Genomic DNA, 23,070 nt, shown 5'->3' with positions numbered 1-23,070 from the left:
AGGAAAAGAAACCGGTGACGATTTTGGCGATTTTAAACGTGGTATTTTATTTTAAGTTATGAATGGGGCATTTTAACCAATTTATTAAGTTATTAGTATTTTAAAGTCTAATTTATTTATTTAGTGATTTAAGAGTTTAAAACTTTTAAAGTTAGCATTTGGTTTGTGTTATTTTTAATTAGGGGATTTTATTTAAAGGTTAGTAGGGATAGTATTTTAATTAATTGGTTAATTGAGTAACATTTTAATTAGTATATTGATTAGCATGGTTAATGGTTTAATTAAGCAAAAATCACTCCCTACATAATTCTAACACACGCACACACACTCTACACACACACATACACGTATCACACAACACACACAAACACATACTCATCCATCCATTCATATTTTGGAAAAGAAAACCTAGGTTCTACAAGTTCTTGCAGCCGCCCCATCCCCTTCAATTCCAGCAAAGTTTTGTCGAATTTTCTTCAAAGAAAATCGCACCACGTTCGTCCCGGATCAACCTCGCTTCTATCTCCGCTTCGGTATCGTCATTTCGGTATTTTTAAATATCAAAGGCACGTATAATCTTTCTTTTGCTGCATCGATCATGTCATATTATGTGTTGCGTTGTTTTATGCGTAAAATATATGTGTTACGTTCGTCGTTTGAGCGGAAAATGATTTGGATCAGTTTTGAAATAGATTTTAGATCTTAAAACTCGTTTTTACTGTTTTTTTTAAATACTGCGATTTTTCTGTCGTGAATCTGAGAAAACTTTCAACATGAAAATCGTATAACTTTTTGATACCTTCGATTTCATATAAAATTCGAAATATTTGGATAAATATTGAGTGAGTTATAGCATTTTTTGTGAGACTGCTCAAACTGCGTTTTTTCTGAAAAATTATGTTATTGATGCATTCTTGAAGTTTTGTGGTTGCAGGCTTCGTTGGGGATTGACGGGTGATCGCTGCCGCGTTAGGTATGTTGTTAATGATGTTGGGAATGTCATTGACGTTTTGGTTCGCGTCGTTAGGCATTTGGGAGAACGAGTAGTCGTGAAAACTATTTTGGTGTCAAAATTCGAGTTATGAGAGTTATCGCGTTGCGTGTGGTGCGTCGCTTCTTTGGGAACGTTTGGGACATTTTTATGGAGTCGAGTTTGGATCATAGTGTCCTAGGATGAGTCTCGAGGCGTTGTTCACTGTATGTGTAATCGGAATTGGAGAGTACAAGTTTCTGAGTCGCGGAGTCCAGTTTGCTCGGCGCCCGAGCGGTAACTTTTTACCGCCCGAGCGCCACCCTTTATATCCGAGTGTTCTTTCTAGTAGACCTGGCCCTCGAGCGGTAAAGTTTTACCGCCCGAGCGCGGCCCTATCTGTAAAAATATTTTCATTCTTTCTCCTTTTCAAGTTCTAATAGTGAGTTCAGGTCTTTTATGGTTGGGAAATGTTCACACGACACCTTAGAGTTTGTTTCGGGGTTTAATGTCATGGTTAGTATGATTAAACGAGGTCAAGTCCCGAGTGATCGAGAATGACATAAGCTATTTATGCACTTCGGTGGTGAGCTCGAGTACCTACGTCTAATTTATGCAAATTAGTGTTGAAATTCATTTAGTATGTGCAGCAGCGGCCCCAAGTGAAATCCAACGAATCCCTCAACGCCAAGTAAGTATGTATGACGTGCAAGAAAATATTTTTAGTTTTTGAGATATGCTAAATGTCTTGTGACCAAATTATGTTTAGGATTGGAAAGCGTTAAATTATGAACGGGGACCAATCCGCCCGTTAAATTATGAACGGGTTAGATCGAGGTTGGAAAGCGTTAAATTATGAACGGGGACCAACCAGCCCGTTAAATTATGAACGGGGATCTCATGTATGTGGCAGTGGATACGTCCCTGTCAGCCCAGTACTGTGGTTTAGTCTGATCAGGCGAATTATGTTATGGGTCACTTGCTTTGAAACATTCTCTACACAAAAATGATGAAGCTATGTATGTTCAAGTATGCAGCACGTTTATGAAAAGTTTAAGTTATGGCACGTCTAAGTATGTATGTACGTATGTTCAAGTTTTAATACGCACGTTCAAGTTTTCAGTATGTATGTTCTATTTTGAAGTTGCATGTGGTTTTATTACGTAGTATTCGCTACTTCCAGTTTATATGTGTTGAGTCTTTAGACTCACTAGACTTGATCGATGCAGGTGAGTATGTTGATGAGGAGACAGGAGGTGGCGACCGAGGAGCAGGCTTGGACTGAGTGGGAGGCTAAACCCGAGGACCGCCATGTTTAAGTTTTATGCAAAAGTTAAATTACTCTGATTTCATATTCTGATGGAAACATTTTGAGCAAACCTTTTGTTAGCAAATTTTATTGTAGTTATTTTGAACAATCATGTCTTATGGGGGACTTGGTTGAGATATTTTATGGCAAACTTTGAAGGTTATTTTATGTTTAAGAAAATTTTTAATTTTTCGCAAATTTTAAGTATGAAAGTACGGTACGTTACAACTGTATTTTTAAAGATTATTCGAGATGCGATCGAGGAACGGAGACCGATGGCTAAAAAATGAAAAATATTTTTATTAAATATTTGTTTTTAATTATTTAAAATAAGGTTGATGCTTTATGATATTTTTAAGATTAAGGAGTTTTGAGGTGATTTTATACGCCGAGACGTAATTTTTAACGGTATTCGGCTTTCGACTAAAATATAAACTTTTTGATAATTCGGCTAATATTTTCACGAACTTTCCTAAACAAAATATTTTAAATATGCAACAATGAGTTTAATGTGCCTAGTATACCATACTAATGGGCCCAAGCTTACTCTACACCTTTTAATTAAAATAAATAAGCCCAAAAACCACACCCCAAAACCCTTAAAGCACACGCCCCCTCCCCCTAAGCCACACAAACTCTTTCCCATCAGCATAACACACGGCTCACACGAAAATCTTCAAGGCAAGACATCGGTTTTTGCAAAGGAAATTCAACCAAGGTTCTTCGCCGTCGTTCTTCGCATCTGAACGTATTTATCGTGCGTAAAATACACAAAGGCGCGCCTTAACTATCTTTTTCACGTCTATCACACCATATTATTGTTTTGAATTGTGTTTGCTTGAAAAACATGTCCAAATTTTGATTATTTTCGTTTTTATGAATAGATATATGATTAATGTATGATTTTATGTTCTAAAACGTGATATATATTTGTGTGAAGGGGCTGCCATGTTAAAGGATCATCGAGGGACATTTTTACACGAATTTTATGGCCACATGATGCACGGTTAAGGAAACACATGAAACTAGAACAAGCTGGAACGAAATTGGTGCATGTTGGTTCATATGGTTCGGTTAAGGGGAAAACTAGCGCGTGGCTCGACCAGGGCTTGACCAAGCTCGGGCTAGGCGTGGTTGTGGATGGAGAAGAGTCCTAGCATCCCAAGCCATCGGGTTTAGTTGCTGTGCGCGAAGAGCATTGGCTCGGCCAGGGTGGTTAGGGCTGGGCTAGGCTAGGTCTGACAGGGTCTTTAGAGGGTCCAGAGAGTGAGGGCTCGGTGGTGGCTCGAGGTTAAGGGTCTTAGCCAAATTACGAAGAGTCCTAGTTTTCTTTGCGAGGGTCGCGCGACTTGCTGCTTCGTTCGGGAGGGGGGGCTGCAGTGGGTTAGGTTTAGTCTAGTGGGTTCACTAGGGTCCGTGGGTGGTCTGGGAAGAGCTTGGCTCGGGGAGGCTCGAAGAAAACAGAAGGTAGCTCGAGAGTCCTAGTTAGGGTTCGGTTTTAGGGTTTTGTATGGCTAAGGGTTGAATCATGGTCCACGGGGGACGAATCATGGTTCATGAGGGTAATTTAGGTATAAAAAGTCTATGTTTAAAATTTGAGAAATTAATATCGAAGTTTGAAATTAATTCGGGATTAAAACGCGCTACGAATTAATAATTACGAAATTAAATAAAAAGCCATGAATTTAAGCTAAATTAAAATATAATAAATTTAAGTTAAACTTAAATAATTATTTGGGATGGTCTAGTGTTAACGAAAGTAAGAAAAAGTTAAAATCGAGAAATTTTACGTCTAGGGGTAAAACAATCATTTTACACCTGAAAAATAGTAAACATCATGACAGTGCCCTGAATGCTGTAAAAAATGTTAATATTTTTATTTTAAACGTTTATAGAATTTTATGATGAAACATTAATGCTAAAATATATGTTGCATGCTTGGTTTAAAAGAAAAATTATTATTATATGGATGAATTTTATAAAATGGTGAAAATATGAAATGTTGAAGAAAGTGAAGTAATTGTGACTAATACGATGATATGATGATACCATGATATGTAAGTCCAAGGCTCATTTGACGGGTGAGAGTGTCGCTGATGTTCCCGCCGCACAGTACTGTGGTTATACGTAGATGGATCCATCGACCTTCAGCTAATACGAAAATCACAATTAATGATCTGAATTCAACGAAAAAAAAAACGTATACGTATATGATGAAATGGAATATGTTTATGACAAAAAGAAAATGTTTATGTTTTATGCATGTTCATGAAAAGATATGTTACGTAAAAGTATTTTCACTGTTGCATGTGATTGTATACGTATTACTCGTTATCATGATTATGGTTTGCTGAGTCAATATACTCACTAGGTGTGATCGATGCAGGTGAGCATGATGTTGATGTTGTTGAGGGACTTGATGGTTGATCTTACTGGACTGAAGGTTCACATAACCCGAGGATCAGCGCTAGTTTTCCGCATTTATATTAAGTTTATGATTTAAAGTTGATGTTAAAGATTTTTAAGACTTTTCATGATTTTTTTTGAGTGGTTTTTGAGATGATGTTAGAGTTAGCTTTATTTTGAAATATTACTAAGTTTAGGTGTGGTAAAACGTTTGATGATTTTATGTTTGAATTCTTTCTTTTGAATTTCAAATATAGTTGGTTATTTTATTTTTAAAATGGTGCAAAGTATTTTAAAGTATATATATATATATATATAAAAGTATAGGTCGAGACTTAGAAAAAAAAATTCTAATAGTTTTTAAGAAAAACGAGTAGTGGACATTTCAATTTCATCTTCTATATATCCTAATTTTGTTTCTCTTTCTCAAATACACCTCATTAACATAACTAGTCATCCCACTTGCCACTTATGCTCATCAAGGCCCATTTGCCGCTTTTCCCTTTGATTTCTGATTTCTTTAATTTCGACTATATGACATTTTTCTAATTCTTCATAGCACAAATGATTTTAAAGTTTATGTGACCTTCATGATCATACACTCTAGATGTTTGAGATTTGATGTGAATGAAGTTTGTGTGTTCAGCTTTATGACTTATTTCACAATTTGTTGATTCAATAACTTTGAAACCTTGAACTCAAGAGCATGAATTACTGATTGACTTCATTTTTCCTTGATTTGAATCTATTTTGTACTTCTCTGAATATTAAAGCACGTGTACAAAGAATGTGAAATATTTATTTTTAAGAAAAATTCATAAATATATGTTGATTTTCTCGAGCTCGTGGTATTTTATGATAATGTTCTAGTTAAAAAAATATATAAAAAAAACTTTATTATTGATCTCTTTGAGATCTTGTATCATGTATACCTAGAAAATTAGTTCAAAAATACTACTGAATGAATTTTAAGACCATTATTTGGCGACTTTATACAAATTTACGTTTATAGTAGTCAAATATTTCAACTACTAGACCATATATACTTTGGTTGTGTTTCATTTTGTTTTGTTTACACTGTCATTTTAGCCTTTATGTGTTCCATTACCTAGATTTCTCATATGGTTATCATTTATTTAGTAGGAATGACCAATTAGAGAATATGAGGATTTGAGAATTTCAAAGGTCAATACAAAAAAATACCTTAAAAACCAATAAAAATGAAGAAGCTTGTCTCGTAGGAGTGTCACTGGCCAATTTTTTAAAAAAAATGATCAATACTAGATGGAACCTTTAATTTGCCGATGGCTGAACACATACATATGTAGTGCCACACACACTGTGAATAAAAGACATTGACTATTAATAGTAGTTGAGCTAATATAGAATTTTTCGTTTTCTTTTCTAGTCCCAAACTTGATTTGATAGTAATTTTTTTAGAGGAAATGCAGTCTTGCCAACCAGTAAACTAGTTGGGTTATTGTAAAGTCCAAAATTAAGATTGCGTAACCCAACGACATGCAAATCTAAGAAATATGAAAAATAAGTAGTTAATTAATTTAATTGCTTAAAAGAATATGTGGCATGCATGATTATATGTTCAATAAGATCTAATTGTCATGATGCATAAAAATTGTATTATTAAGGATTATTCAAGTTGCGATCGAATAACGGAGACCGAGTGCTGAAAAACGTAAAATATTTTTATTAAATAATTATTTTTTAATTGTTTAAAATGTGGTTGATGGTTTTTCCTATTTTTGAAAATAAGGGGTTTTGAGGTGATTTTATACGACAGGACGTAAATTTTATCGGTGTTGGTTTTTCAACAAAAATACGAACTTTTGGCAACCCGGCTAATAAATTCACAAACTTATTTAAACAAAATTATTTTTATACTTTAATTAAGCACTAATAGACCTAAATTATTTACTTAATGGGCCAAAGCTTTCTTAGTAGCCTAATTAAGTATTTAATAAACAAAAACTCTCCCCAAACGCTACATACACACGGCCACTTTTCTGAAAATCCCTCACCAATATTCTTCAAAACATACGGCACTCACACATACAATTTGAAAGAGGAAAATTCGAAAGAAGCTCAAGAAAAATTCAAGCCAAAGGTCTTGCCTCGTTCTTCGATATCGTCAACGGTTTTCGTGCGTTAATTGCGCAAAGGCACGCCTATTCTTTCCTTCAAAACATCATCACACCATATTATATTTTTATGCATGAAATGTTTTTGAAGTATGTGACACCTTGAATTATTTTCGTATGGATGGCATATGTCAACCTTTTTGCATGAATTTTCCTTCAAAAATCATGTGTTTGTATTGTTTAAGGGCAACCATGATATAGGTTACGTTCAAGCATTGTTTTACATGAGGTTAGAGCCTTAGAATGTCACCAAAACACTGCACATGATAGAATGTCACCAAAACACTGCACATGATCAAGGGACACAAGCTATACATGTTTCTACCATGGTGAGTTGGAGGGGCTCGGTTTTTGTCTTCACGGCTGGGCTTAGTGTTGGCTTGGTTCCAGGGCTAGCCAGGGCCACGGGGGAGTCAAGGGAAGAGTCCTAGCCATGCTAGGACTCGAGCTAATGGGCTTGGGAGGAGTCCTTGGCAGCAAGGACTCCTACCCTAGAGACGCTAAGGAGGGGCGCGCAGGTTCTGTGTTTTGCGTAGACTTGTGGGCTCTGTCCAGGGCGCCTGGGCTGGGTTTGAGTTAGACTTTAGGGTCCTAGGAGAGTGCAAAACAGGTTTGTTCAAGAGTGGCTCGGTCGGCTAGGGTCCTAGACACAAAAACGTAAGGGTCATGCACTTGGGGTTTCTCGGCCAGCATAGGTGCTTATTTGGGGAGCTTCGGTTCGAGTCTAGGGGCTTGGTCCGTGGGTTCCTAGGGTCCAGTAGGATGGTTTAGGGTGTTGGTCAGAGTTTGGTTCAACATGATTCGGTGGTGGCTCGAGAAAATCGAAAGATGGCTCGGGGTCGAAGTTTATAAGTCATGCTAGGGTTTTCTAAACCAAAATAAATTGAAACACGGCTCACGGGGGTCGAGTCGTGGTTCACATGGGCTAAAATAATATAAAAAGACTAATTTTTGAATTTAGGAATTTTATATTAAAGTTTGGGATTTTTCGGAATTAAAACTGCTTCAAAACTTCTAATTACAAATTAATTAAAAAACCTAGTTTTTAAGTTAAATAAAATTATGAGAATTTTAATTTAAGCTTATATATTTATTTGGGACATGTTAGAGTCAAAGAAATCAGGAAAAAATCAAAAACGAAAATGTCGTGTCCAGGGGTAAAACGGTCTTTTTACACCGGAAAATTAGTAAACATCATGACAGTGTCCTAAATGCTATTCTACATGATAAATATGATTATTTCAATGATTTGGATGTTTATGAATTTTTATATGTTAAATCATGATTTTTAAATGTTCCGGGATTTTTTATGGATTAATTATTGGACATTTAAAAGATATGTTGAATGCTTGTTTTCAAAATAAAAACGTTACGTATATGCAAGATTTTTTTTAAGTGATGATAACATGTTGAAGGATGTGAAAGGATTGTGACTATCACGATGATATGTTGGAGATATCGTGAGGGTTATGGTCCCAGTGGGAATCCGACGATCGTATTTCCTTGGATACGGATATGTATATGTATATGATGATATGTTAACACGTAAGGCCAAGGCCCAGTTGACCGGTGAGAGTGTCGCTGGTGTCCCCGCCGCCTACTACTGTGGTTATATGTAGATGGATCTATCGCCCAACACGTATATTAAAGTCACAATCAACGATCTGAATTCAACAAACACGTATATGAATATGAATATGTATATGTTTATGATAGTACGAAAATGTTTATGATCTTACATGTTTATGAAAATGGTCAAGTTTAAAGTTTATGCATTATCATGAAAACGTTATTTTAAGTACAAGTATTTTTCACTGTTGCATGTAATCTGTATTATGTATTACTTGTTATTAAGGATATGACATGTTGAGTCTTTAGACTCACTAGATGTGTATGATGCAGGTGAGTATGATAATATTGTTGAGAGAGGCTTGGATGCCTAATCGGACTGTACTGAAGGTGCACATAACCGGAGGACCAGCGCTTCACTTTTCCGCATTTAATGTTTATGTTTTACGTTAAAGATTTTACTGCTATTTTTACTTATGCTTTTGAGAGATTTTGAAAGGTTTAGTATGTGCTTCACTTTTCAACTTTATTGCTTTTTAGGTTTGGTAAAATGTTAGTTAGTTTGACAATTCGACTTTTTCCTTAAAATTTAAAGTACTAGTTGGTTGGTTTTATTTCAAAATGGTACAAAATATTTTATGTATATGTGTATGTGGTGGCCGAAATTTTATGAGGGTGTTTAAAAAAAAATTCTAGTACTTTTTAAGCAAACGTATAAGCAGACGTTTCAGTTGGTATCAGAACAAAGGTCCTGTGAAGGGTTGCGCCACCATCAGCGCCAGAAAGATCAGTCATGAAGCCTCAATTTGTAAGTTTTACATGCTTTATATGATTCAATATGATGTTACCTGCATAATGCCATGAATAATATGTTTACGTTACATGTTTACTAGCTTTTTGTGTATTTATGCTTTGCATGCCTAAATTACTAAAATGAATTAGGATATGTCACATTATTAGAAAACTTAGATTTAAATTCATGTTGGTTACGTTAGAATTTGGAAAACATTCAGATAAAATGCCTCCTAGATGTGCCCTTGTTAATGAGAATCAAGCCGAGAACAGAGTGAATCATCAAGGGAATGAACCACCGCCACCTCCTCTAGGGGAAGCTGCTAATCGCGCATTAGAGGGAATGGTTCGTCTCTTTGAGCAACAGTTACAGCAGCAGTTACAACAGATGCAGCAGTCTCCTAGGCCACAGCACGATATATATGATCAGTTCCGGAGGCTAGGGCCGAAGGACTTTTCTGGCACTACAGATCCTTTTGCTGCTGAGGGTTGGATTCGTTCACTCGAGGTACACTTTCGCTATCTGGATATGAGAGATGCTGACCGTGTGAGGTGTACCACTTATCTGTTTAGGGATGACGCTTCTTTATGGTCGGAAGGAGCCGAGCAGGGTGTTAACCTTGCTACCCTCACTTGAGCTCAATTCAAAACCATGTTCTATGAAAAATATTTTACTGCTAATTTAGAAGCCGATTAAAATGAGAATTTATGACTCTCGGGCAGAGAGAGACTACTGTTGCAGAGTTTGTGAAAAAATTCGATAGGGGTTGTCACTTTGTACCCCTTATTTCTAGGGATGCAGAAGAAAATCTTAGACATTTTATGGACGGCCTACGACCTACTATACGTAATAATGTTATGATGATGCGTCCTTTGGAGTATGCTACTACAGTTACTTATGCATTCCAGTCTTAGCAATCCTTGAAGGACATCGAGTTTGAGTTACAGCGCAAGAGGCAACAACATCAGAACAATAATCAACCAAATAAGAAGCCATATACGGGTCTTCCTAGACCTCAAGGGCCTCAAAAGCCCCAAGGTCAAGTCAAGAAGCAAGCACCACAAAAGCCACAAAATCCTGGAGCACCAAAGCCTGCGGATAAACAACCTTGCAAGGAGTGCAACCGTTTTCATTTTGACAAGTGCATGTGGGGATCCTATAGATGCTTCATTTGCAAGGAAGAAGGGCATAAGGCTGCTGATTGCCCAAAGAACGAAGCGCCTACTGTTGGAAGAGCATATGTGATGAATGCCGAGGAAGCTGAGGAGGAGGCAGACACTACGCTTATCAAGGGTAACCTAGTCATTTAACATTTTTATATTGCTTATTATTGCATGAAATGTTAAATTGTTTAATAGAATGGAATTGGGAACAAGATTTAACCTAGTGGAAATTAGGTAGCATGTTCTACTTTAATTGGAATTTAAGATATGATTTTAAAACCCTAGAAAATTGTATTGAATTTTGTGCCTTAATTTATGCAAAGAAGGAAATAATTCCAAATAAAAAGTTTTATGGCCAAAAATTTAAAAGAAAACCACAATCCAGGGTTTTTTGGGGTTTCGAATTTTATAAAGGGTCAATATGCAATTTTTGAAATTTTAAGGGTCTAAAATGTAATTTTTGAAAATTAAGGGACCAAAATGAAATTAACCGAAAGATGAGGAACCTAAGTGCAATTTCTGAATTCTTAAGGACCACAAACCTAATTTTCAAAATTTAAGGGGTTAAAATCAAGATTTTCGAAAAAGATAAAGGGTTAAATTGTAATAATTCGAATATTTGGGAACTAAAATGCAAATTTCAAAAAATTGAAGGATTAAAATGCAATTTTTCAAAGAAATGCTTAAGTTCAACGCATAATCTTCATCTAAATTTGGGAGAATTATCAATAAAAATTCTTTAGGTTTCAACACGAAAAGAGTTAAAAGACGTTTTCACTGCATGGAGGATTATCATTCAAGGGGTAGCTACCTATGCACTTTTAGACTCGGGAGCTACACATTCATTCATATCTGAAACCTTCATCAAAAGACTGAATATTATCCCTCAAGATATGGGTTTGGGTTTCAAAGTTTCTATTCCTTCCGGTGATCAAATCCTCACGTCTAAAATTGTCAAGAATCTGGAGCTTCGTTTATTCAAAGATGTGGTTCGCCCAGATTTATTGTACTTCCTATGCCTGAATTTGATATTATAATTGGGATGGATTGGTTATCAACGAATGAAGTTTCGATTGATTTTCATCAGAGATCCATGTCTATTCGACCTCCTAGTGGTAAATCATTTGTTTTTGAAGCGGCGAGAAACAAGCATATGCCGCATGTTATCTCTTGTCTACATGCGAAGAAGCTTATTAAACATGGATGCCAAGCTTTTCTAGCGTGTGTCACTACTGAACATGCTCCTATCAATCAGAAACTAGAAGATGTTGTTATTGTCAGGGATTTTCCTAGCGTCTTTCCCGAAGACGTTTCTGGCATTCCACCTGATCGTGAAGTGGAATTCTCTATTGATCTGATGCCGGGCACAGTTCTTATATCTAAAGCACCTTATGATCTAGCACCAGCTGAAATGAAAGAATTAAAAGATCAAATCCAGGAATTGCTAGACAAAGGTTTTATTCGCCCTAGTTATTCTCCATGAGGCTCACCGGTATTATTTGTGAAGAAGAAAGATGGTAATATTCGTCTATACATCGATTATTGAGAGCTCAACATGGTCACTGTCAAAAATAAGTATCCACTGCCAAGAATTGAAGATTTATTTGATCAGTTGCAAGGAGCATCTTCTAAGATTGATCTTCGATCTGGGTACCATCAGTTGAAAGTGAAAGAGTCGGATGTTCACAAGATGACATTTCGTACTAGATATGGGCACTACGAGTTTATGGTCATGCCATTTGGTCTGACTAATGCGCCAGCGATCTTCATGGATCTCATGACTCACATATTTCAGCCGTATCTAGATCAGTTTATTATAGTCTTCATTGATGATATATTGATCTATTCGAGGAATAAAGAGAAGCATAGTCGTCATATGAGGACAGCACTGCAAGTACTACAAGACAGAAAACTTTATGCAAATTTCAGCAAGTGCGAGTTTTGGCTTGATAGGGTGGCTTTCTTAGGCCACGTCATTTCTAGTGAATGCGTTGAAGTTGATCCAAGCAAAGTTGAGGCAGTGAAAGAGTGGCCAGTACCGAAGAGTGTTACCGAGATTCGCAGTTTTTTGGGACTAGCTGGCTATTATCGCAAATTTATCAAGGGATTCTCATCCATTGCAGTACCATTGACATCCTTGACTAAGAAGAATGCAATGTTTATTGGGGATCCGAGTGTCAAGACAGTTTTGACAAGTTGAAGCAAGCCTTGATATCAGCACCAATGTTATCTATGCCATCAGGGCAAGGGGAGTCTGTTCTATATACCGACGCTTCTAAACTGGGTTTGGTCGTAGTTATGACGCAAAATGACCGAGTTATAGCATATGCGTCGAGACAGTTGAAAATTCACGAGAAAAACTACCCTACACATGATCTTGAGCTTGCAGCAGTAGTTTTTGCATTGAAGATTTGGAGACACTACCTTTGTGGGGAGAAGTGCAAAATATTCACCGATCATAAAAGTCTAAAATATTTCTTCACCCAAAAAGAACTGAATATGAGACAACGCAGATGGCTTGAGTTAGTAAAGGACTACGACTGTGAGATTAGCTATCATCCGGGGAAAGCTAATGTTGTGGCAGACGCACTGAGCAGAAAAGCAGCTGTTATCACTCAATTATCACTTCAAAGACCGTTGCAGTCAGAGACACAGTGGTTTGAGCTTACAGTCTACGCTAGGGGCGAGGCCCTTAATCTTGCCACAATATCAGTACAGTCGACTTTGAGAGGCAGAATTCGTGGACAGTTTATCGATGAGAAATTGCAAAAGTGGAGAGCCAGAGATGAAGCCAAGGGTCGGAAATTATATTCAGAGGTGGATGGTATAGTTTGTTATCGAGATCAGTTATGGGTTCCTAGTGACGATTCTTTGAGAGATCTTATTATGAAGGAAGCTCATGACACACCTTATTCCATTCACCCGGGTAGCACGAAAATGTACAAAGATTTGCAGTTGTTATATTTGTGGCAAGGCATGAAGAGAGGCATTCTGAAGTTTGTATCCGAGTGTTTGACATGTCAACAAGTTAAAGTAGAGCATCAAAGACCAGCGGGAAAACTTAAGCCACTTCTCATCCCCGAGTGGAAATGGGAAAACATCACTATAGACTTTGTTGTGGGATTACCAAAGACTATTAAAGGATTCAATGGTATATGGGTGATATTTGATCGTCTTACGAAATTAGCGCATTTTATACCTATTAAGACGACTTTTACCATGGTTCCGTACGGTGAATTATATATTCGAGAGATAGTTTGTCTGCATGGGATTCCTGTATCTATTGTGTCTGACAGAGATTCGAGATTCACGTCATCTTTTTGGAAGAGTTTGCATACAGCAATGGGGACCAATTTATTATTCAGTACAACATTTCATCCTCAAACCGATGGTAAGTCTGAGAGAGTTATACAAATTCTAGAAGATCTACTGCGAGCTTGTGTTATCGACTTCCAAGGCAGTTGGGAACCGAAATTACCTTTAATGGAGATCACCTACAATAATAGCTTCTAATCATCTATCGGGATGGCTCCTTTTGAGGCACTTTATGGAAGAAAATGAAGATCTCCTATTCATTGGGACGAGGTTAGACAAAGAAGAGAGATTGGTCCAGATGTGATTGAAGAGATTACCGATGTAACGACCCATTACAGGCCCAGTGGACCGCCCATACGGCCCACTGCCCCGATCGACCCAAGGCTATCCCGATCTTGGGCTCCCTCAAGGGGTCTTTTCCCTCACGGGCTTTCCATAGGCGTCGTACGGGTTACTCATAGAACTCTCCAGCCCATGCACTGGAGCTTGTGCCGTCCCAGACTCGAACATGAGATCACATGGATATATAGATACTCAGCACAAGTCTGGTACCATAATAAACCATATTTTAACCATTCCAATAAACAATGACCATATTTTAACCATAAACAATGACCATATTTTAACCATTCCAATAAACATAACCATTACACATAATCTCAACCATCAAACCAACCATTACACATAATCTCAACCATCAAACCATATGAAATATCCATTACCATAATAAACCATAAATATCCAATAACCATATCTCCTAAACACCCAACCAAAAATAATATCATAAACAATAAAATGCTAAAAGGTTGGGATATTACAATCTCCCCTCCTTATAAAAATTTCTTCCTCGAAATTTGCTTACCGTCGAATAAATTCGGATAACGATGTTTCATCTCCTCTTCCGGTTCCCATGTGGCCTCTTCAATCACATGATTTCTCCAAAGAACTTTGACAATACCAATCTCTTTCTTCCTTAACACTTTAACATTGCGATCAAGAATTTGAACCGGCACTTCCTCGTAGCTTAAGTTAGGCAAAAGATCCAATGATTCGTACCGAAGAACATGAGATGGATTACAGAGGTACTTACGTAGCATTGAAACATGAAATACGTTATGAACTCAATCCAAGTCTGGTGGCAATGCAAGACGATAGGCTCGGTCTCCAATCTTATCAAGAATCTCGAACGGTCCAATGTATCGAAGACTTAACTTGCCTTTCTTTCCAAATCGCATAACTCCCTTAAGAGGAGCTATTTTGATAAATACATGATCACCAACCTCGAATGCCAAAGGCCGCCGACGAACATCAGCATAACTCTTCTGTCTAGACTGAGCCGTCTTCATTCTTTCTTGGATCAAGGCCACAACATCTGTTGTCTGTTGAACCAACTCCGGGCCCAATATCTTTATTTCACCTACCTCTTCCCAATACAAAGGAGAGCGGCACTTTCTTCCTTATAAAGCTTCATAAGGTGCCATGCCGATTGAAGACTGGAAACTGTTATTAAATGAGAACTCTACCAAAGGCAACTTAGAATCCCAACTTCCCGGGAAATCATTCGTACAAGCCCTTAGCATATCTTCAAGAATTTGGATAACCCTTTCTGATTGACCGTCACTTTGAGGATGATACGCGGTGCTAAAAGCCAATTTCGTTCCCAAAGCTCGATGCAAACTCTTCCAAAACTCGGATGTAAACCTTGGATCACGATCTGAAACTATCGTCACCGGTATCCCATGAAGTCTCACAATCTCTTGAATATACGCCGCAGCATATTGATTCATAGAATAAGTCGTCTTGACAGGAAGAAAATGTGATGACTTGGTCAATCGATCCACGATCACCCAAATAGAATTGAAGCCTTTCTAAGTCCTTGGCAACCCAACAACAAAATCCATAGTTATATGCTCTCACTTCCATTGCGGTATAGGCAAGGATTGCAACAATCCCGCCGGTCTCTGATGCTCAATCTTAACCTGCTGACAGGTTAGACATTCAGAAACAAATAACATGATATCTTTCTTCATACCTGACCACCAGTTAAGACGTCGAAGATCTTGGTACATCTTGGTACTACCGGGATGTACAGAATATGGCGTTGTATGAGCTTCAAGAGTACCTCTTTTCGAATGTCATCACCCATAGGAACACATATCCTGCCTCGAAATGTCAGTAACCCATCACAATACGACCCAAATTCAGAAACTCCTGTCAGATCACTTTTCCTCTTCAACTCTAATAACTGAGCATCCAGCTGTTGTCCCTTCAAAATTCTATCAAATAAAGTTGAGTGAAGAACTAGAGCAGACAATCGAGCAACTGTACCTGAAGATACCAAATTGATCTCATTTCTTTGCAAATCTAGCAGCAAAGGTTTAGAAATCATGGAACCCAATAAAGAACTCGATTTGCGACTCAAAGCATCCGCAACCACATTAACTTTTCTAGGATGATAGCTAATGGTGCAATCGTAGTCTTTCACCAGTTCTACCCATCTTCGCTGCCGCATATTCAAATCCTTCTGCGAAAACAAATAACTCAAACTTTTTTGATCTGTAAATATTTCACATTTTTCACCATATAGATAATGCCGCCAAATCTTTAAAGCAAAAACCACCGTCGCCAACTCTAAGTCATGAGTGGGATAGTTCTTCTCGTAATCCTTCAACTGACGAGAAGCATATGCTATCACTTTCCCACGCTGCATCAACACGGCACCTAACCCCTGCTTTGAAGCATCTGTATATACATAAAAACTAAAGGAGCATTGGTTAGCCCAAACGACATCACCAAAAATTCATAATGGCCATACCTCGTTCTAAACGCAGTCTTTGGTATGTCCTCATTTTTCACCTTCAGTTGATGGTAACCGGACCGAAGGTCGATTTTCGAAAATATTGCTGCTCCTTGCAATTGATCAAATAGATCATCAATGCGGGGCAAAGGATATTTATTCTTCATTGTTACCTTGTTGAGTTCTCGGTAGTCAATACATAATCGCATTGATCCATCCTTCTTCTTTACGAAAAAAACTGGAGCTCCCCAAGGTGAGGAACTAGGTCGGATAAAACCTTTATCTAATAGCTCCTGCAATTGAGTCTTCAATTCTTTCATTTCAGTAGGAGCCATTCTGTATGGAGCCTTGGAAATTGGAACTGTACCTGGAATTAAGTCAATAACAAACTCCACCTCTCGATCAGGTGGTAAACCAGGCACATCATCAGCAAAAACATCAGGATAATCCTGAACCACATCAATGTCCTGAAATTGCAAATTACTTTCCTTTCGCACATCAACCACTAAAGCTAGATAACCCATACAACCTTTGTGCAACAACTTATTAGTTTGAAGGCAAGAAATAATAGGAATATCCACCGAAGAGACTAGGCCAACAAAAACATCACTATCATGGTTATCGGCTAAAAATTTCACCGTCTTGCCCACACAATCAATCACAGCACGATACGCAGATAACCAATCCATACCCAATATAACATCGAATGCAACTATCGGAATAACAATAAGATCAGCAAACAACAATCTCGTACCCATCTGTACGGGACATGCCTTAAAAATACTAGTAGGACAAATCTCATCACCAGAAAGCAACATAATAGTGAAGTGCAATGGCATAACAGTAGGTTCCACAGATATAAAATGCATAAACACTTCAGACATAAAAGAATGGGTTGCACCAGTGTCAATCAATGTAATTGATTCTTTGCCATAGATTAAAATATTTCCTGATATCACAGAAGATTCAGGATTAACACTTTCCTTCGTCATAGCAAAAATTCTGCCCTGGACTTTTCCTTTGCCTGAGGAGAGAGGACATTTCAGTGTCGTGTGCCCCATCTCCTTGCATCTAAAACATCGTCCACTACCCACCAAACACTCACCCTTGTGTGGCTTTCCACTCTTAGGACATACCGATCGTTCGGTATCAGAAGAAGGCACAGGAGGTTTAGAGCGCTGCTCCATCTTACCCTTACCTTTGTGGCCACCACGAACATTTGCATTTGCACCTTGTCCTCTAGCCTGGAAAGCTTGCCTTCTTAATTGCCTCTCTTTCTCAATTTCTTGCTCATCATGTTCCGCAAGCAAAGCTCGCTCCACGATATCTTGATACGAGACTACCTTGGACATATGCACATCCCTTCGAATTTCTGGCTTCAACCCACGAAGGAAGTGTTCTCCTTTATCTTTTTCATTCTCAGCAATAAAAGGAATAAAGACACATCATTCGTCAAACTTCAACGTATATTCAGTAACAGACAAAGAATCCTGCTTCAATTCCAGAAATTCCTTCACCTTCTTGGCTTTTACTTCACGTGAAAAGTATTTGGCGTAAAATAACTCCTTAAACTCGTTCCACTTCAGTTCACGAACATTGACAGTAACTTTGGTGGCTTCCCACCAAATACGAGCAGCTTTGACTAACATAAACACAGCACAACTAACCATTTCTTGATCAGTGAACTTCAAGTAATCGAAGATGGCCTCCAATGACTTGACCCATTCAAGAGCCACTAGTGGATCAGGACCACCAATAAAACCAGGAGGGTTCATACGCCTGAAACGATCGTAAGCACCATCTTCAGAACTTTCCATTGTGCCTTAAACTCTTCCACGACCACGACCCTGAGTCGAGGTGTGAATGCTCAATAACTGTTGGATTTGCTCACCATGTACTTCTGCTTGCTCCTTCAATAACTTACTGAATTCATCTACAACCTTCACAGCCTTATCGGTCGTAGAGGTCCTATCATCCCCTTCAATATTCTTTCTCTTAGGAGGCATATCCTACACATATGCTCACTTTAACATAGATAGGAAGGAAGAGAACATCAATGGCAATGAAATGGAATCAATTCTCAATGTTAAAATCAATAAATGCAGTATCAAAAACATACCGGATTGTCCTAGGTAGAAGAAGTCATATAAGGTCCAAAGAACTTTGGCTCTGATACCAATTGAAACAACCCTCTCTCATGACATTTAAATCTAAAAGGAAAAACATACGCGGAAGCATTAACATTTGAAAGGGAAAGAACAATATCCCATTCAACGTCATAACATTTTCAAAATTAGTTTACATAAACATTAACTTTTGTATCATCCCAAAGAAAACCACAACAACTGCCACATTTTTCATACCGTTTCTGCACTTTCATTTTCTATTTGGCTCAAAATCAACTTTCTATTCTACCCATGCATTTCTTTAATCATCACCAACTATGAACATAATACCAAAACAATAACCATAAACAATGACCATATTTTAACCATTCCAATAAACATAACCATTACACATAATCTCAACCATCAAACCATATGAAATATCCATTACCATAATAAACCATAAATATCCAATAACCATATCTCCTAAACACCCAACCAAAAATAATATCATAAACAATATGCTAAAAGGTTGGGATATTACAACCGAGCTTATAGTCAAAATCCGTGAGAGAATGAAAACTGCACAAAGTCGACAGAAAAGTTATGCTGACAAAAGACGAAGAGACTTAAAGTTTGCAGTGGGTGATAATGGCTTTGTGAAGATAGCACCTATGAAAGGTGTTATGCGTTTTGGCAAGAAAGGCAAGCTTAGCCCAAGATTTATTTGGTCCATTCGAGATTTTAGAGAGGATTGGGACACTAGCTTATAGAGTGGCGTTGCCACCAATGCTATCAGGAGTTCACAATGTGTTCCATATTTCGATGCTGCGGAAGTACATGTCAAACCGGTCACATGTGCTAAATTATGAACCTCTACAATTGACTCCACATATGACATACGAAGAAAGACCTGTCCAAATCTTGGCAAGGCAAGAAAGGAGACTCCGAAACAAAGTCATTCTAATGGTCAAGGTCAAGTGGCTGAATCACTCGGAAGAAGAAGCCACTCGGGAAACGGAGAGAGACTTGAAGAATCGCTATCTAGAACTATTCGGTAAGTTCTAATTTCGAAGACAAAATTTTTTTTTAGGGGTGAGGAATCGTAAGGTCCAAAATTAACCCAGCGGCATGCAAATCTAATAAATATGAAAAATAAGTAGTTAATTAATTTAATCGCTTAACAGATTACGTGACATGCATGATTATATTTTAAATATGATTTAATTATCATGATGCATAAAAATTGTATTATTAAGGATTATTCAAGTTGCGATCGAAGAACGGAGACCGAGATCTGAAAAACGTAAAATATTTTTATTAAATAATTATTTTTAATTGTTTAAAATGTGGTTGATGGTTTTTCTTTTTTTTGAAAATAAAGGGTTTTGAGGTGATTTTATACGTCGGGACGTAAATTTTATCGGTGTTGGTTTTTCAACAAAAACACGAACTTTTTGGCAACCCGACTAATAAATTCACAAAATTATTTTTATACTTTACTTAAACACTAATGGACCTAAATTATTTACTTAATGGGCCAAAGCCTTATTAGTAGCCTAATTAAGTATTTAATATACAAAAACTGTCCCCAAACCCTACATACACACGGCCACTTTTCTGAAAATCCCTCACCAATATTCTTCAAAACACACGACACTCATACATACAATTTGAAAGAGGAAAATTCGAAAGAAGCTCAAGAAAAATTCAAGCCAAAGCTCTTGCCTCGTTCTTCGATATAGTCAACGATTTTCGTGCGTTAATTACGCAAAGGCACGCCTATTCTTTCCTTCAAAATTTCATCACACCATATTATATTTTTATGCATGAAAATTTTTGGAAGTATGTGACACCTTGAATTATTTTCGTATGGATGGCATGTGTAAACCTATTTGCATGAATTTTCCTTCAAAAATCATGTGTTTGTATTGTTTAAGGGCTGCCATGGTATAGGTTATGTTCAAGCATTGTTTTACATGAGGTTAGAGCCTTAGAATGTCACCAAAACACTGCACATGATAGAATGTCACCAAAACACTGCACATGATCAAGGGACACAAGCTATACACGTTTCTGTCATGGTGAGTTGGAGGGGCTCGATTTTTGTCTTCACGGCTGGGCTTAGTGTTGGCTTGGTTTCAGGGCTAGCCAGGGCCATGGGGGAGTCAAGGGAAGAGTCCAAGCCATGCTAGGACTCGAGCTAAGGGGCTTGGGAGGAGTCCTTGGCAGCAAGGACTCCTACCCGAGAGACGCTAGGGAGGGGCGCGCAGGTTCTGCGTTTTGTGCAGGCTTGTGGGCTCGGTCAAGGAGGCCTGGGCTGGGTTTGAGTTAGACTTTAGGCTCCTAGGAGAGTGTACAATAGGTTGGTTCAAGAGTGGCTCGGTCGGCTAGGGTCCTAGACACAAAAATGTAAGGGTCATGCACTTGGGGTTTCTCGGCCAGCGTAGGTGCTTAGTTGGGGAGCTTCGGTTCGAGTCTAGGGGCTTGGTACGTTGGTTCAATTAGGGTGGTTTAGGGTGTTGGTCAGAGTTTGGTTTTACATGGTTCGTGGGTGGCTCGAGAAAATCGAAAGATGGCTCGGGGTCGAAGTTTATAGGTCATGCTAGGGTTTTCTAAACCAAAATAAATTGAAACACGGCTCACGGGGGGCGAGTCGTGGTTCACGAGGGCTAAAATAATATAAAAATACTAAGTTTTGAATTTAGGAATTTTATATTAAAGTTTGGGATTTTTCGGAATTAAAACGCCTCCAAAACGTCTAATTATGAATTAATTAAAAAGCCTAGTTTTTAAGCTAAATGAAATTATGAGAATTTTAATTTAAGCTTAAATATTTATTTGGGACATGTTGGAGTCAAAGAAATCTGGAAAAAAAAAATCAAAAACGAAAATGTCGCGTCCAGAGGTAAAACGGTCTTTTTACACCAGAAAATTAGTAAACGTCATGACAGTGTCCTAAATGCTATTTTACATGATAAATATGATTATTTCAATGATTTGTATGTTTACGAATTTTTATATATTAAATCATGATTTTTAAATGTTCTGGGATTTTTTATGGATTAATTATTGGACATTTAAAAGATATGTTCCATAATTGGTTTCAAAAACAAAAAAGATACGTATATGCAGGATTTTTGTTAAGTGATGATAACATGTTGAAGGATGTGAAATGATTGTGACTAACACGATGATATGTTGGAGATATCGTGAGGGTTATGGTCCCAGTGGGAGCCCAACAATCGTATTTCCTTGGATACGGATATGTATATGTATATGATGATATGTTAACACGTAAGGCCAAGGCCCAGTTGACCGGTGAGAGTGTCGCTGGTGTCCCCACCGCCCACTACTGTGGTTACATGTAGATAGATCCATCGCCCAACACGTATATGAAAGTCACAATCAACGATCTGAATTTAACAAACACGTATATGAATATGTATATGTTTATGATAGTACGAAAATTTTTATGATCTTACATGTTTATGAAAATGGTCAAGTTTAAAGTTTATGCATTATCATGAAAACGTTATTTTAAGTGTAAATATTTTTCACTTTTGCATGTGATCTGTATTATGTATTACTTGTTATCAAGGATATGACGTGTTGAGTCTTTAGACTCACTAGATGTGTATGATGCAGGTTAGTATGATAATAATGTTGAGGGAGGCTTGGATGCCTAATCGGACTGGACTGGAGGTGCACATAACCCGAGGACCAACGCTTCACTTTTCCGCATTTAGTGTTTATGTTTTACGTTAAAGATTTTACTACTATTTTTACTTATGCTTTTGAGAGATTTTGAGAGGTTTAGTATGGGCTACACTTTTCAACTTTATTACTTTTTAGGTTTGGTAAAATGTTAGTTAGTTTGAAAATTTGACTTTTTCCTTAAAATTTAAAGTACTAGTTTGTTGGTTTTATTTCAAAATGGTGCAGAAATATTTTATTTATATGTGTATGTGGTGGCCGAAATTTTATGAGGGTGTTTAAAAAAAATTCTAGTACTTTTTAAATAAACATATAAGCAGACGTTTCAGTTATCTTCTAGATAGTGTTGAATTTCATTTCGTATTCTCGTACAAATATATTTGTTCATATCAATGAATGTTAGTGGTCCTTAGGCTTCCTTTGTTATGGGACTCTTTTGATTTGTGTTGTTTAAAATAAAACTATCTTAGTTGTTGACATGCAAATTTATTATATTTGATTTAATTAAGATCATCAAAACCTTTTAATAGGAGAAAAGTAATTATAAGAGTAATTTTATCTTTAATAAATAAAATGGATTATTATTAACATTTTTTGGAATATAAATTAAATAACTTCTGCACACAAAAAAAAATCATAAATTTTCGGGGACGTCTACAAATCCGTTGTGTTATTAAGAATATTGATGTTGACATTTTGATTAATATGATATGTCCCATCACTAATAATATACGAAAGAAAAATCAATATTTTCTTTAATTAAAACTATT

General features: G+C 37.3%; 1 long non-coding RNA gene across 1 annotated transcript in view; it reads left to right on the top strand.

Moving 5' to 3' along the window:
* The window catches only part of LOC140972204 (uncharacterized), a 97,204-nt gene extending 94,933 nt beyond the window's left edge, over window positions 1–2,271 (top strand). The window contains exon 4 of the long non-coding RNA XR_012174464.1: window positions 2,200–2,271. This is a non-coding gene — a long non-coding RNA (uncharacterized lncRNA). The remainder of the gene's footprint in view (window positions 1–2,199) is intronic.
* Window positions 2,272–23,070: the final 20,799 nt, after the last annotated feature.

The sequence above is a fragment of the Primulina huaijiensis genome, chromosome 3 (genome assembly GCF_012295235.1).
Source record: "Primulina huaijiensis isolate GDHJ02 chromosome 3, ASM1229523v2, whole genome shotgun sequence".
NCBI lineage: Eukaryota > Viridiplantae > Streptophyta > Magnoliopsida > Lamiales > Gesneriaceae > Primulina > Primulina huaijiensis.
Note: the sequence above shows the minus strand (reverse complement) of the source record. Positions and strands in the feature narration are given on the sequence as shown.